The 16,442-nt window shown below is 39.6% G+C and overlaps 1 long non-coding RNA gene across 3 annotated transcripts in view; it reads left to right on the top strand.

The window, feature by feature from the left end:
- LOC125386240 overlaps positions 1–16,151 on the top strand; it is a 30,385-nt gene extending 14,234 nt beyond the window's left edge. The window contains exons 2-3 of one of the 3 annotated variants that reach the window (XR_007226211.1): positions 11,621–12,223; positions 12,762–16,151. This is a non-coding gene — a long non-coding RNA (uncharacterized LOC125386240). Of the gene's footprint in view, positions 1–7,780; positions 12,224–12,761 lie in introns of those variants that run through there. The other 2 variants (XR_007226209.1, XR_007226210.1) reach the window with 2 other exon arrangements.
- Positions 16,152–16,442: the final 291 nt, after the last annotated feature.

Raw genomic sequence — 16,442 nt, 5'->3', positions numbered from 1 at the left:
TCCGATGCCTGGTGGCCAGTGGCGTAAGACGTAACGCGATGTACGCTTTCGTCGCCGCCTTTAAAATCGTACAATTTCACGGTGGCGAGCGTTTTCGAAACGTGACGATCAGCAAATAGCTTCGACGGAAACTCGTTTTCAACGATTTTTACGGTTGCTTAAAAATCGGAGTTTGAAATTAACGACGAGTCCCGCTTTTCTTAGGTACATCCTCGCGTACATTTGGAACGTGAACACGCCAAATCTTATAATATTCGTATACCACTGGTCTATTTAGAGAATCATTATATCACGAAATATCTCGTTTTTAACTGAACTCTCTTGCTATACGGCTTTCTATCCCTTTCTATTTCACTGCCCTTCGACCGAACAAAATCCTATACTCGTTGTCCTGCTATTTAACCGTTACGGCGAGTAATTATTTTTACCGACCTTAGTTCCGAATGCAAACGGATAAAAAATAAACGTGCTTTTGTAAAATGGAGGAAAAGTTGTTTTCGTTTTAAAAGATCATCGATATTAAAGCGAAAGTGAGAGAAAAAGTATGTCGGTACTTTCGAAAAGCGTTTGTTGGTGGCCCGTGTGCCCTAATGTGCCCTATCGCGTTAGAGTAAAGAGATTATCTCGAGAGAGATAATACGCACACGTATATACGTATATACGATCGCTCGAGTATCGGGAGGAAGGGCCTGCAGGCGGACGAGAGTACAGAAACCTCGGTAAAAGCGTCGTTTGTCAGCGGAGCTATAAAATAAGTATGCTGGAAAATAGTTCGAAAAGCTACTGGAAACTATCCGAGAGAAGAGGGACTCAGAACGGAAAGGATCGGTCGTCCTGTAGGATTTCTAGGCTTAGGATTTCCCTGGTATAAGAAGAAACTTCCGTAACGAAAAGTCTCGTTCGAACAGCTTTCTTCGTCGTCTGTGACGAGAAACGTGCGAATGGACACGAAGGAGACCGTCGCGTCGATCCCGACATGCATCGTCGACCATAACGTTCGTCATAAAGATCTTCTAATCTTCCTCAAGGATCCCATGCGACGCTTTCATTCGGAACATGGTACAAAGTCCGAGGGTACGTAAGCTATGTACTCGTGTACTTACGTACAGCGATTACCGCTCGTAAGTATAAGAATACTTTGATAGATTTCCGCTATTTGCAAGGCTGCGCGTAAATTTGACCAAGATCCACGAGTTAACGATAAATCGAAAGCGAATCTTGTCACGTTGTACATACAGTAACGCTTTGTTTCTTGGTTCAAGCAGAAACTTGACCGGGCGAACGCTACAAGCTCCTAGAGTCCTAAATCTTTTTCCTTCTTATCGTCCTCTGCGAATATCAACGAACTTTCCGTACGTTTTTACGAGCAGATGACAAACACGTTTCTAATTACGTAAAAGGAAGTGACTTCATCGTAGCATAAATGCCTGTTGCCGCCGTTATTCGTAAGACCTTTAATCCGCTTTTGCGGCACGTAACAGAAACCAATACACGTAATATGTACTGTAACAGTGTCACGACGAAGGCGCAAACGCTGGAAGACGCGAGCGTGCGTAAGGCCCGAGAAGAACGATTTACGTTAAGAGGGATCGCTATTTCGTCGTGCGTCGTTAAAATAAAACGACGCGATTACCGTCTCGCTAGAGTTTAGGTCAACGTTGCCTCGTTGAAACTTTCTACGCATTTTTCTTCCTTCCTTTTGAACATACGTATCGCGATTCGAACGTTCCCTGTCTTCGAATTAGAGATCGATATGGCGGACAATTCGACGATTATACCGGCACCAGTTACCACGTCGTAATAATAAAATGAGCAATCGAGCGAGTTTCTCGACGTTGTAACGTCGTGTATAGAGTACTACTATTCGTTACGAATATTTAGAATATGTAATTAGGAATTTCCAAGTGTATAAGCAAGTGCGCCACTTTGGTTTCGTCTGAAATTTTCAAAAAATTATTTCACAATACTCGTTATCAAATGCTGTCGTTAATAGTTAATAATAATAATAATAAAGCGATTAACTCGGATGTTGCAACAAAGATGAATGCATATTTCTCATTTCGCCACCTTTTTCGTACTTATCGGTATCGTTGTTATTATCGTCGTAAACATTTTATTTGCATATTTTACTCCTTCTGACACGCATCTAATAGTAAGAAAGTTCCGTTTATTATCGTTTAGGTTCTGTAACGTATGAAGAGTTTCGGAAACTCGAAGTGTTCCACGTTGCATAAATCTGATAACGAAAAGAGGCGTACGAAGACGTAAAGTGCCTTAACCCGTTGTAAAAAAATTAAGATAGCGTCGAACCGTTTCCCTCGAGAACATAACGCTTCTTTCTTTATCCGAAGAACGATAGATAGGGCTTTGTTTAATTTATAGTAGGCACGTACGTTTAGGTTACAAAAAAGATCAGATTTATTCCAACTTACTGGCAGAGCGTCTGCCAGTTTCAATAACGAATGCTTTTAAGCCGATTATTTTTAAAGTAAAATTTCCTCTCTACGGTGTACTTAGGTTAATAATAAACTTATCTCTTGTCCCAGCTATCAACGAGATTTAACAACGGTTTTCGCCATTAAAATTTCGATCGTACGAGTCAACGAAAGCTCCATTAAGGAAAAACGCGCGCGTTTTAGACTACAGCTTCTGCGTTAGAATTTTCGCGTCATTGCCGTCGCCGAAGCTGACGAAACGGTTTGATCACGTTCTCTTCCGCTATTCGACAGAGTCGTGGCATAGTATCGCGGAGAATTATCGGTTCTTTTCGTGGATGGCGTCGGTTCCTGGTATTTTATTGGAAGGAGCGAACAGGCCGCACAGGGTGCCTGGCGTGCACTTGGTCAAACAACGAGGTCTCTATGGAGGCCCTTCGTTTATTGGCGCTTCTAATTCAGGAGCGGAAGTGGCCGAAAAGCAACGGTGAAAACAGACCTCCCGGATTAAAATAGGTAACCATAACTGGTCGGCTTAAACGTTTCGTATTAATAATTAACACGTTCCGCGGACAAGCTGCGCCAACCACCATCCCTTTTTAATCGGCTCGTTTCTCTGTCCTCGAAATTCTTCTTATCTCGTGGAAATTCCGAACCGTATTCCGAATTCGATTGTCGTTAATCGCGCTTCGCATTTCTAGCAAGTCCTTTGCAAGATCAGAAAAAAGATTGAATCGATTAGAAAAATTTGTACAGTTTGTTTCGATCGCGTCTTGTCGTTTATCGAGCAGCTTCGCCAACTGCTTTTTCGACGAACGTTCCATATTTTCCGGCAACGAATACCTTCGAGCGTGATGAAACCTTGCTCGTTCGAACGAATCGTGATACACGGACGACGAAGCGATTTTTAATTTTCGAGTACGAAACGACAGCAAACTTTCCAATTTCCAATTATCCATCTCTTCTGAAAAGAGCGGTGGTGATTTATCAGCGTAGGAAGTTTACGCATGCTCGCATTCTCTCTCTGGAATTCCGGTAACTCGTTGCGTTACAAAACAAAGTTCGTGAAAGCAAAAGTTTCGTCGTGACAATGAAATTTGTTTCATTTGTTGAAGAATTTTACGTTGCGCGTACTCGTATCGGAAAGTTTCTGCGATTTATTGCTTTGACGATGCCTACATCTCGAGATAGTGCGTACTTCTATCGTCGTCATAGAAGATAACGCAAGTACAAATTTGAACATGCTTTTGTGTAAAATTGGAAAATTCGACGTTTTCCTTTGCTCCCTAGATCTAGAATTTGGAATATAAACTGGCGATAGCTAAATTTTAGACTTTTTTTTTTCTATGAAAACAGAGATGCTATAAACTAGGATCGGATATTATTTGGATAAACCATTTAAAGAACGATCGTTATGCATTATGCATCGTGCGATACTCGCGATTTATTGTTATCTCTGACGAATAAATTTAGGATGATACCGTTCGGAAACAAAATAAATTACATCGTAAAAGTCGCGAGAATCGTAAATACATTTTGTTTGACTCGGTAGTTTCTCGTGTATCCATTTCTATTTGAAAATAGCAGAATATATATGTCGGAGATGAAGAGACACCGGAGCCTTCCGTCGAAACCGGGGAAAAAAACCCCTAATATTGTAGTTTGGATTCCACCATAGCCGTAGTTAAACAATCACCGTCCTTTAGCCCGATTGTAATTGCCTGCAATCTATGAGAATGAGTTTGGTTGACAATGAGTTCGAGGTGACAACCAGTCACTGAACGTAGCCGCGATCAAGGGACGAACATTTTTCTAACAAAGTCATGAAAAAGTCTATAGCCCTCCATAAAAAGAAATAGTTGTAACGGCACTCGACAGTAAGCACACTAACGGTTTCTGTCTCATGGCTCGTCATAAGCAGACCCTATTCTATGGGTAGGTCGATTGCCGGTTGTCGAGACATATTCGCAGAACATCGGCAGCCAGCCTAATGACCCGTCATAAACCTTAAACCTTAATTAACGAAAATAGGCAAACAGTCTTTTCCGTGAAGGACACTTCCAAAGACTGACCAATTAACAACAACGGTAATTTCCCTCACTCTCCGAACGGAGACTTGTCTCCAGGAATATAAAAGACCTGGTGCCGCTAGAGAGTGGAGCAGTTTTTCCTAGACAGCGTCACCGTGAGAGCTTCGAGTACGATTTCATCGACTAAGGTATCATTTCGATAGAGTGCTTACTTCGCGTGCTAACTGAGAGTACCACCTAGGCGTTGCCGACGAGTAAAGAATAAAAGAGTCCCGTTGACCGCGGATTCGTTTCGAACCTAAGGTCATTATCACTAGTGCTACGAGTGCCTAATCTTGTTAATAAGTCTGTGCTAATAAACTCTTCATCGTATCACGGCAATGGCCAACCCTAATGAAAATTCATTAAACGCCCCTCTCCTTAATCCTGACTTCAATCCGACATATATATAGAAATATGCTCGAAAGACAACGAACGGTAAAGCGGTAAACGGTAAAAAAATACAGATGCATAAATAACGTATATCGGTTGCCATTGAATCTACGATATTTTTCCATCCCGATCAAACTGCCGAATGGTATGTCGCTCGAAAAATGAAATATCAGAGCATAAAACCAAAGACACAAATTTCTTTCGTATTTAATACCACGTACCGTTCAATTTCTTATATTAAGTAATTTGAATTTCGTAACAACTTTTCATATTCGTCGTATCGTTTAAATCGTATAATCTTCGAATCTAACCAAATACGCGTTTTCTTTGTTATTAAGAAAAGTATGCAGGATAAAGATAACATTAAGGCTTCGTGCTGTATACGAAGTATAAAGTGGCAGTTATTCGACTCTGCAACGATTAAATAGTGCAACGGTGCGATCTTCTGCCTTATGTATTCTACCTGCGGGCACCTTATTATCATCGGATAACGAATAATCAGATTGCGTGTATCAGTGGTGCGGAAAAAAAGTTAACGAACAGGCAAAAGAGAATGTTTCCAAGTTCGTCGTGTCTTGAAATTATTTATCGAATCTGTAAACCATATTACGTACCTACTTTGTTCCGATAGTTTCAAACGACTCGCGATAACTTCACGATCCTGTTTCCTACGAAACCAAAAGTCATTACTTTTGGAAATTTGTCTAGACGCGTTTCCATTGTATCATTTGTTTAACGATTAATTTGTTCAAATATGTATTTAAAAAATTATGTATTCTAAGTATATTCTATATCTTGGTACGAATTTAAAGACCGACAGATCTTCGTTTCAAATCACCAAGGAAATTATTATTTCCTTTTAATTTTATCCGATAAGCAAATTAATTAAACGCGTTATTATCGTGCCGTCGTTATTATCGTAATTAAACAAATGGTAACCGTTAATTATAAAATGGCAGTTAGAGGAGAAATAGGTGTAGCATAAAATGAAATACCGAAAAGTATGTTCGTGTAAGTAACGTTTTATCGCTTTTGCTCGACCGAAGCGATCGTTATTCAAACTCTTTACCAGTTTCCGTAGATCGTTCAAATCCGTAGGACCATTGAACCGTTAACACGGATGTTTCGTTTGGTGACTTTTAGGCTAGGCCGGAATCTATCACTCGGTCGTGCCTACCCACTTGCTACGTCGCATAATTAGTTGCATCGTAATGATCATAAGGAACTATCGTAAAATTAAGCATTTCGATTTAACCGTTAGGACCGTTAAGCGGTATAAAACACCTTCGAGTTAAGATGTTCTCTATGATTATTGCTCCATCAGGTAGAAAATAGGGAAATTTTTCCCATTCTTCCGTCCCAGAGAGATTTTCCTGTTTTCCGGGATTTTCAGCGTGCATGGGTGACCAAGAGACCGGTGGTGGGGCGACGAACACCTAGCAAGAGTTTTCCTCCGCGACAGCATCGTCACCGAACTTCATTGGTTCATCACCTTTAGAACGTTCAACGTCTCCTCACCGGCTTCCACCCTTCTATCGTTCACCTACTTAACTTATACCTTGCACCAGCGTAACTATCCTTTCTACAAAGTTGTCGGAGATATATACTATCTTTGAACTGTTAATCAAGCATCGATAAATAAATAATCAGCATTAATCAATAAACAAAGAAATAGGGGATCGATCTGTTCGTGGCGTCGATCGTCTAATCGTAACGGGAGTTTACGACTCCCGTTGACGCGTTTCCTCGCGATCGCGTCTCTCCGCCACTGATCGAATAAACGATCGATCTATCGTAGTGAAACTGTCGTTCGAAGGTATAATAGACGTTACGGTTAACGGTATAGAGCTATTTATCGCGTAGTGTGATATACATGTGGCATTGTAAACGGAGCTTAACATCGTAGAGATAGACCTGCAGTGATAAGTGTCGTCAGTGTGAACGTTATCTCTGGAAAATTCCACGAAAGACCGTGGAGCTTCGTGACGATTGTGAAAAATGAAAGACATTTCGATAATTACCGCTGTAGTTTAATAAAATTCTACGTCAAGTTACCAAACGTTTCTCATACAGTCACGCAGATTGATAAAATTTCCGTTCCGATCTACAGCGTTTCCTGCAAGAAACAAAAGCGAACAAAAACAAATGCACGCAGCAGGATATAAACGATATAACGTATTCGAATTAACGAATTAATCTTAAGAATCTCTATTGTATCGCGATTTGCATGCGTCTATATTCTCGATTACATAGTAAGAGTTTTTACCGCATTTGTTGTTTAATGCATTTTTCGATTCTAGTATTAGACTATTATTCGGCTATCTTTAAGTTCGTTCAAACAGTCCGATAATTTTCGTACTCGAAGATCGGATAGATAGACACGATCGTTTCCGACTATTGGTTATTTCCTATTCGACGATTTCTTAGTTCTGTATATTTAGTAAATTGTAATCGTTATCGACGAGCTACAAACGTAAATATTTAGTCAACTCGTTTCTTTCCACCCTTCCGTCCCCCCGTCCGCCCGTGCTCCCTTGCTGTTTATGCAAATTTATCTCTAACCTACTTAAAAGGCGTTTCCTCTAATAATGGCTAATAATAAAAATGACTCAAGGCCAATATTTGATAATAAGTTTCGTAGAATTGATATTTGTGTTAAAGACTACTTTTCTATGAAAGTTTCCAGTCCTACATCGATTTTCAACTAAAATGTTGTTACGTCTTTGACGTTTGATATTTCTGTATCGTCGGTAATAAAAAACTGAAAACACATGGCATGTATACGAGTAAAGAAGATAGTAGGCGATTAAAATGGGCTAAAGGCAAAAGGAATTACTACCCAGATGCTGCTTTATTATCGATGTCACGTAAAGATACGCATTTACACAAAATTTTGTCGGGCCGCATAATTCTATTACATATTTTTACGTATTATATTACGTATTTTATACTTATACTTTGTTTAATTAACGGTAACTACGATATCGTAGCGATGAAAATTGAAAAGAAGAAATACCGACTTATACCGACGTACAAAGCATGACTTAGATAAGAACTTACACGAGCTGACGATCACGTATCCGGATGATGCAGAAACATAATGCATGTGCAATGCGCACATCTTGAGACTGAACGTGCGCTGACGTCAGTGGTTGTCGATTTGATCTAGGTGAAATCGATTTCGCTACCAAGGACGAAATTCTACCGCTATCGATATACTTGGCGTAAAACGCGATATCGATCGTTAGACGATTTAACAAGGATTTCAAGGATGTTCGAGAAATGCGTTTTGCTTTATTATTTCTCAACAACGGGTCTGCTTGGTTTTCTGCTGCTACGATTCGTAAGTAATGGTTTTGAATCTTAGTATCGGCCGGTTCAACGACACTTTGTATAATTTCAATAACGTTGGCGACCGGACAAACTTTCTCGCTTTGGTTATCGTTTCTTTCGCGAGATAAAAACCTGAAAAGTCGCCTTCGTTCTGTTTCAAGCGTCGTTTATCAAACAGTACGAATTAACGTATCTGGTAGTTTCCTAAATATGCGGCGTCCGAATGTTTCTCGCGTGTCGCGTTATCTCGTATATTATAGAGCGAAATCAAAGAAAGAATGGAAGAACGGACGAAAATAGAAGTAGACGACAAGCTCTAAACTATCGCGATCTCGGAGGCGGCAGACTGATACGTCGAGTTACAGAGGCCAGTATATGGTGTGTAGAGAAAGGGAAAGTCAATCGGGTGAAAGTCGCTCGTCTGGATAGTTTTACCTCCGTTTATCCAACGTGTACACGATCCTACACCACGAGACCACGATCTTTCGCCCTCTGTTACGCTGCCTTTGCTCTTTTTCGATTTCATTCCTCTTGTACCCTTGTCTCTGGCTAACCGAGCATTCTGTCACTCTGCTTCTGTGGCCGATATAAGATTCCACGTTGATAACAAACATTTTTGTTTTTTATAAATTTACACTTTACGATAAACGATGTTATGTTTAATTATTGCTGCGTGGTTATCGGTATGATCTTTGCTCGTTTAAACAGAATTTAGTTAAGCGAACTTGACCGAACCCACGATGACCTATTCGACTCGGCATTCAACAAAATATCATATCAACCTACGATAATAACGATAAAAGAGATAACAGCTCGAATTGATATCATTTTGCATTTCCATATCGTTTTAGGCAATATGTTAAACCAAATTGTGTCTACAACTAACAAAATTGACTCACCCGAACGTCTCGAACTTGGAGTACCTTATCGAATTATGAATCACGAAATTATTTATTGCGATCGTAGGTATTTGGAAACTAAATATATTAAACTATCTGGTACTTGTGTACCAAAATTTTCATTTACTACGATGAGAAAACGTTGCCTTAAAGTATATCGATTTGGCTCTTAAATATTTATTCGAACGATCGATATGCTTCGAGATAATCCTATGGAAAGATTAGGCAAAAGTAATTTATTACGTTCTCAAGCCTAAGCGATGCGAGTTATGTTACTCGAAAGAAACGTCGATAAAAGAGAAATTCGTAACACTTATGTATTTCTTTTACCGCAGAATTAACCAATTGTATACGAGATTTTACGAGCAGAAAAATGTTTCACGTTCTTACGCAATAGAAATTTATCGCTTGTTTGAAATTAACATGACACGTGAAAGTGGTGATCGACGTGGCGCCAGTCGTTAAAAATGTGACAGAATGAGAAAGTGATTCTTCGTAATAAGCGTGCGTTTGTCGCGGCCATTAATCGATGTACGAAATTGCTCGCGGAATCGCTAAGCTGACGATATATAAAAATATCGTTCGGTGAAAGCGTAATTTATACAGAGTCAGGGAAGAGATTTCAATTGTTTTATAAAACTAACATAATTCGCTATTTGGAAGTGTATTTGCGTTAATAGGCGGGAAACGAAATAGAACTAGAGCCATAATTTCGTAATCCTATCCCCTGCCTTTGTCGATGGCAACGAGGTAACGATAAGAGAAACGAGATGCGATTAGTCGAAGAATTCGTCTATCGAGATTTTGATCTGTAGATTTCAATTTCGATGTATGCAACTTTAACGCGAGAGCAGCGTCATAAAGCCAACTCTGCTTCCATCGTTCAAACCGCGCGCTACCGATAAGAATCGGAGGCAATCGGTACGTCTACATCGACGCGTATCCGTCTACGTAACGCGCTAAGAACCGCATCCTTGCTTCACGTTGGAACGTTTCAAGGAAATCGTGCATCATGCTGTACCCTGAAGCTCATCTCGTTGTGCAATTTTTTCTCGTATACTCATCACGATCTATCGTAACTTTACGCGTTTAACGACGAAAGAAAACTCGCCTGCGACAGAAAGTTTCAAATATCCCGCCAACGTGTAGCAGCAGGTCCGTTAAAAGACCGTTCGATCTTTTAAATGCCCTCCTATTTGTGTAAATTGTGCGAATCCTCCGACGAATAAGACGTGGAAAAGGAAAACCGTAGAAGAAACGCTAGGGAAGTTGCAGAGAAGCGAGATCGCGTGGAAATAATCGCGGTGTTTCGCGTTGCGGCCTGATGGTGGATACCTCGTTGTGAAAAAAGTGGGATCGCTAGAGAGATAAGCTTGGCGGAATGGCCGACGTGCGCGATTTCGAGGGGTCAGTTTTCGCATCGGCGGTAAAGAAGGCAAGCGGATAACAAGTTTTTCGCACGGGGCACTACCGTGGGGCCGAGTTACGCGAGCTAACTCTTCTCTCCGTCCAGTTTGCTGAGCGCGGCGTGCATTTACCCGTATCGTTGCGCGACTACTTACCTGGCTGGCAGCGTGTCGCTGCCTTGGCCTTTAACGATTCCTCGAACGATCTCGCAGCTCCGATTTCCATCGATTCGATGCCGATCTCCGCGACAAGCGCGCGCGGCTATCCTTTTTCTTTCTTCTCTATCGCGAATTTCAACGGTTCGACTCGTTTCGACTCATCCGGCCTCCGCCTTTCGATAACTCGTTTCCGTCGTTTGTAAACAACGCCGAGCCGGCTGATCGGACTTGACCAATGGTAAACGAAATCTCGCTGGATCTTCGATCAAACGGCATTTACGTTACATCGTGGCGGCGGTGAAAATCGGCGTGCGTACAACATGTCGGTAAATTGTTATCGTGGATTCGGCCGAACGACGATCTCTTACAATTCTACGGCACTACGATTAATTAGACCGTACAGGTACGACATAGGAGAAAAAAATAACTAATAATACTTTCACTTTAGATGCCTGACGATTTACGTAATCTTAGCCGCAAGTCAAACATCGTTTTCTTTGCGTTCGATCTTAAACGAGACAAACGAGAATAGAATCGCGTGCACTTTTATTAGTATCCGATTAGTATTTCGTCGCTTTGTTCTTCTTTTTTTTTTTTTTTTTTTTTTTTTGCTATTTATATGCTGTAGAATGGAAGTTTCGAAAATACCTTTCTCTCGATTAAACGGTCGAATGCGTGCAATGCAATGACAATGTCAAAACTTTCATCTTTTTCGTAGTACGTAATTACGTACGTAAACGCGTAATATCATTTTATTACGTATTTGCAACGATTACGTGCAATTATTTAAACAAAGTTAATAGACGTTAGAAAGTCGGAAAGAGAAGATCGTGCGAAAAATTGAAAATATCGCTAATAGCGAGGAAAGTTAATTTATCGAGAAACGAAGATCGCTATTATCTTTATTTGCTTGCTCTGTGTCACAGAAGAACAACTTCCATAAGGAGGGAAAGGAACAGGAAAGAAAGAAACTTGTCGTTGCCAGTAAAAGAAAAAGGAGGAAAGAAAGAAAGGAAAGAAAAGAAAGAAAAAAGAGAAGAAAAGAGAAAATATAGGAGCAAGCAAGAGGAATACGATTAAATTTCATGCAACAGTGTGCCGATCGAGATGCCGATCTTTTAGAAGCAACTACGTAAATATAATTTTTAGATTAAGAAAGCGAATTCATCATCCGCCATATCCAGATCGATGCGTTTCTCGAACAGAGAAGAGACGAGCGAACTTATACCGAATAAGTGTGAAATTTGCATGGTAAGAGTTTCAACCACTTTCCTCCATTAGCCGTTGTGAATAAAAGCGATTCGATCTGGGGACCGTGCGGAACAAGAAACGAGCAACTGGAACAAAATCCATCGTCGAAAGTTTCGAAAGTGTCCGTGAAGACGTCGCGGTCGATGGGCGAACGAGAGAAACGGCTAGAGGAGAGACAAAGAGGAAGAGAGACGTCTCGTTACCGCGATTAAAGACAGAATACGGTAACAAAAGCGAGGCAGGAAGAAAAGGAAAAGTTAGCCGAGTGTCCAACAGATGTACGTACGTTGCGTTATTATCGAAGTGCATGTGGAAAGACAAGGATGCACATGTGTTAAACAGAACCCTATGCATGGTCGGTCGGTTGACCTTTCTTTCGCAGACTCGCGTCCTTCGTCCTTTCAGCGGTCATATCGGTTCGAGTACCGTTAACGATTAAGAAATATGCATTTTTCCCTGGCAACGCTATATGACGCGACGTGATGCGACGTCCTGTGACTTTTTTGACGGAGGGCGAAAACGAAACATCGTCCTCTTCGGTTCTGAGAACTTTAGCGGGAAACTCGAGAGAATCGCGACCAAGGTTAACGCGCTCTGGTAAAACGCTGCGCGATCAATGGAATTTCCTAATCGATCAAACTTTCTATATATACGTATAATCTTTATTCGTTTCATTAAACGTTACGATACATAAACGGTTTTAATTACGCGATTATATCTTACATCTGATGATAAGAAAGAATAAGATTCGAAGATAATTATCGATTCGAGCTCCATTGTTCGACACGTTGGCTGATAACTGCGTCCCTTTCGCAGGAGAACGATCGAGAGAAGAGGAAGAGCAGGCGGTAGAGGATTCTTGAGACGAGAATGTGCCGGGGCTAATAAGAAAATGCCATGCTGAAAATGTCACACGCTGAGCAGCGTGACGTCACGCTACAACTCGTTTCTGCTTGTTTTTACGCTTCTGTTGTGTCGTCGAAACATAATCTTTGAAGCGAGAGTTTCAAACGAAAACGAATCCAGAATTGTTTAGCAGTCGAGCATGTAAATGCCTGGCAATGTACGTATTTCCTTAAAAATCGCTCGGAGAGATCGTTTTTATCATATGTCTTAAAATCGAAACAATTTACTTAGTAGCTTGTATTAAACTATACTTGGGCTATATCAATCGCGCGTCTTTCCGTTGTGTTAGAACTTGACGAGTGTCGTGAAAGTATCAATGAGAATAAAATCACGATACAATCAGATACGATGAGAATGAAAAGATAATAGAAAACACAGTGCAGTTTCGAATAATCTTTCCAACGTTCATAGTTTTACCGCTGTGACTAACGTAATTATCGTGTTCTTGTGTCGTCATTGTAACCCTGTTACCTTTATCCTCTGAGCTGTTACAGATTACCGAACGCGTATCTGTGCCATAATTATCGGTGTTTCTATCTTTTCTATTCTATGACTAAATGAGAGCAACGTTACTTTAAACAAGCTTGAGTATATTTTGTAAAATACTTTTGTAAAAATTAAAATTAAAGGAAAATCGGTATATCAAGGTTATTCGAGGATTCAAATTTTAAAAATTTTTCGCTCACTGTTGAGAAATGTCTTATGTAAAGATTCTAAAGCCTAGCCTTAGAGAAATCTTAGTTATCGGTTGTTCGATGATTATAATGATACGCTGCCGATTCTCCTCTGTCGATTGACTTTCAGGCAAGCGGCAACCGATTTTTACAAAACTGCTCGCAGCTGTAACGCCAACGTATCGGTCGAAGGAGGAAGTGACATTTTGCGAAAGGAAAGCCGGAAGTTCCGACACGAGGTCGTTCGAGTAGGAAGCGAGGTTATCGCCAATTTTATAGACACTCGATGTCAAGTCAAGCACTACGAGAAGATCGAGCATGACTTACGAATATCTGTGAAATGATCGATTCACCGCTTATCGGAAAGGGGAACCGAACAAAATATTATTCTATTAAACTTTTATAACTCACGTTACTATCGATTAGGATCTTAATGAAACGATAACGGGATACTAATGTTTGCGTTAAATCGAAATTCCAAACATGGTAAAGGATAAAGGAAATAATTAACGGTCGAATACCTGAATTCTTTACCTATATCAACTTGAGATTATTAATCGGCAATTATCGATGAGACATTAAATACAAAAAAAAAGCTCATTTAGAATTCAATAACGCGATTCGCACAACGAATAGAGTAATATGCTAGCGAAAAATTGATTTTTTATACAAGCGAGTAACGTTTATTACGTTAAAGGTAAAAAGTAAAGACTAACGCGCACTTGAATTTCATTTCTTTACTTATTATTCTATTCTTTATTTATTTGTTATTCTACTTTAGTTCTTGTATATTTGGATCCATTCGATGGAATTTCTTCGTTTGTATCAGAAAGCAATTACTTTCCCATTTATTTTTTTATTTGAAAATCTTTTATACGACCGATTAATCTCTCGGTGGATGTTATCTTTCGCTTATCTTCTTAATAGTCCTTTTAACATTTTCGATTCAAAATACTTTTCTAGCAACGGAACGCTAAAATTATCGTGTTTATTTATAATCTGTATCATTTACCAAAATAAAACCATGACATTCGGTCAATTTGTTTAAGAATTCAGCATGATCGATCGATACGATCGGTGTCGCTAGTTAACCGGTGTAATAAAAATCCTTGTATCTTTTATCTGATTACGGTCATCGTGTTATAATCAACATCGTTTGATAGTAGCTTGGAAGTCAGGCTCTGTCCAATTAGAGGATGTCACGGTTTTTCCCATGACATACGGGCCTATGAGGGTCTGTTCGCGATAGAACCCTAATACGGAGAAGGAGGGTTAATGCTTTCAACCCCAAACAGATTCTCATGGAGTTATATATAACGACTAATGGGAGTCAGTTTTCGTTATGGTGGCCTAGCTATACGTTGGTATAGATATATCAGTTTGGAACATGCGGGCTCTTTGTAGGCCATACGTGTTCTATATGAACGAATTGAAATCTCCATTTCCACTATAAACGACATCGCGCGCTACGTCGACTCGCGAATGAAATTCAAAATCTTACCGTGTTTATTTTTCATTGACCACGTTTCTTTCAAGTTTTCTTTCAGTCTATGCGTCATTTTATACCGTTTCTAGCTTTTCTACTGAAAACTTTTAGAATTTGTTTGTACTCGTTTCTGCCGGTAATAAGTTTTTTCTAAAAGTAGTACTCAGTGCTGCGTAGGTAACGATGAATAGTCGGAATATATTAAGCATGGAGCAAAAAATAACAATAGGTACCGTAAGGTGTATACGTATACCTTTAAACGTGGCCTACGTAAACATATTTTTAATATACAATTTTTTTTTTTTTATTACTCCATACTTTTTATTACGATGTATCTCGAACTATAACGTCAATACCTCTAACTTTATGTCGCGAAAACTGCAACTGTTCGTAAAGGATCGAGCGAAAAACGTTTCATCCGTAGGATGTATGCGAGCGAAAGCGACAACAATAAATCGCCATGTTTGCATATCGTGTCTTCTTCTTGCAATTCAGCATTCGTTATCTTTTCCGATATTTGTAAAACCTATACGTTACTCGTTCGAACGAGCTTGAAATTTTCAATGTTTGAAATTTCACGAAAGGATTTTTTTTTTTGTATCAACGTAAATCGACGTATCGCGTTGTTACACCATTTACGACACGTTCAAATTGTCGTACGTATAATCGAACGCTAACAGTGGTTACTTACAATCTACGACTTACATCGTGCATGAATAGAAGCTCAATTTCATTCATGCGACTCTTCTCGGTATTCTATCGCGCGGCTACATTCGAGCTATCCTATCACACTGCATTGAATACCGCGAGTGCAATAATTACGCGGCCTTTCGTATGTCAACGTAACGTTTGGTTATCTTTTCGCCGTATATAATCTATAACGAAAGCTTATGTTTAATAACCATCGTGCATAAATCATCAATTACATATCTATGTTCGTAGACTTTTATCTCTTTCGATTTTTATAAATTAGCCAAATACCCATTACGAACGTTTGACATGTTGTTATCTATATGTTTGAAAGTTCAAGTGTGACCGAAGGATACGAGATTTATGAGAAATATCTTTATCCTGTGAAACGAAGTTCGTTTGTTAAGTGCTGCTTTCTCAAATAAATGAATATCGTCGTAAAGCTTCTTACATCGGTTTTTATTCAATTTATTATTTACAGTTATTTAACTGCGTTAAAAGCAATCCATATAACGTCGATTATCATTATGATATATTACATAACTGGATTTTACATTGAAGCAAGGTTTTCACGTGCGATTACTTTTTACCAATTTTCAATTTCGAAATGCGTATCGAATCACGCAGCGATATTTTTTATTCTTTTTAAATATACGATATCAGCCTGATAATAATACGCTACGATACATATATATAGTAAAATATGTTTTTAAGAATAATAAATCTTGTACTTACATTTAT

The sequence above is a fragment of the Bombus terrestris genome, chromosome 13 (genome assembly GCF_910591885.1).
Source record: "Bombus terrestris chromosome 13, iyBomTerr1.2, whole genome shotgun sequence".
NCBI classification, from domain to species: Eukaryota; Metazoa; Arthropoda; class Insecta; order Hymenoptera; family Apidae; genus Bombus; species Bombus terrestris.
The sequence above is the reverse complement of the archived record's forward strand: the minus strand, read 5'-3'. Positions and strand labels throughout refer to the sequence as shown.